The sequence below is a fragment of the Cynara cardunculus genome, unplaced genomic scaffold, assembly GCF_001531365.2.
Source record: "Cynara cardunculus var. scolymus isolate 2C unplaced genomic scaffold, CcrdV1 Un_Scaffold_835, whole genome shotgun sequence".
Classification (NCBI taxonomy): Eukaryota; Viridiplantae; Streptophyta; class Magnoliopsida; order Asterales; family Asteraceae; genus Cynara; species Cynara cardunculus.
Window position 1 is genome coordinate 14,021 of NW_020200629.1, and position 1,153 is coordinate 15,173.

Consider the following 1,153-nt stretch of genomic DNA (forward strand, 5'->3'; position numbering starts at 1 on the left):
AATGTTTTATAATATAGTATAGATTATAAAATATTGTAATTGATTAACTTTTTAAGATGTTTTTTTTTTATTATTTTACATGTTTATAGTTTACTTCCTTTAAATTCTTAAATAAATTCAAAAGCTAAATAGAACCCCGAATGAGCATTGTAATGCTACGTTATGCAAATAACAAAATGTATGGATCATTTTGACAATTCAGGAATAGTGTAGGGTTGTTTTTGAAAATTGCAGACTGGATTTGCTAAAAGATATGGGAATTGAACCCGACGTGAATCGAACACGCAACCTTCTGATCTGGAGTCAGACGCGCTACCATTGCGCCACGGATCCTGTGGATGCTATCTCCTCTAAATATAGATATATAATTAATAACAAAATATTGGAAAATAAATAAATTAATAATTATTATAATTTTAAAATATATAAATATACCATTCTTTTAATTGTTTTCATATACTAATATGTTATGAAATAACGTACCGTCATCTTCTCAAAATAATTGTGACCAATAACAGTCTAGCAAAGCTGAAAAGACTTGTGAAATGGGAGAGCGAAGATTTTACATTACTGCTATACTTTATTTGCTTTGGAGTAGAGAGAAAGAATCAAAATTTTGAATTTATACTAAAACCCAGATTAATATGAGATGCCACAAAACCATGCTGATAATCGTCACAAGTTTTTGAACTATGAATACTCACAAAGTGTTCAACTGAAAAATAATAGTTTGTACTTCAATTCTGAATATAATTAAATGCATACATTTAATTATAGATCATGTAATCATTAATTTGTGCATCACTTGAAATTGTGCCATGATTTGGCCTTAGGCTTCATTTACTTCAACCAAACCCATCAAAGGTGCTTTGATTCAGGGGCGGACCTAGTGTGTCGCCATGGGTGGCACGTGCCACCGTATTATTTCGCCTCCGAAGGGTAAAATTTTTAGGTTTGTTAATGGTGCTATCGTATCGTTTCGGAAGGTGCTACCGTATTTTTTATAAAATTCTAAGAGTGCAACTAAAGCCCAAATAAAATGCAAAAATAAGCCCAAATAAAATCTAATGGTCCATTAACTAAAGCTCTAAATCTAATGGTCCATTAACTAAAGCCCCAAATCTAATGGTCCATTAACTAACTAAAGCCCCAA

At 31.3% G+C, this 1,153-nt stretch overlaps 1 non-coding gene across 1 annotated transcript; it reads right to left on the reverse strand.

The window, feature by feature from the left end:
* Positions 1-261: 261 nt before the first annotated feature.
* TRNAW-CCA lies at positions 262-333 on the reverse strand. Its single transcript has one exon. It is a non-coding gene; the product is annotated as a tRNA-Trp (tRNA).
* Positions 334-1,153: the final 820 nt, after the last annotated feature.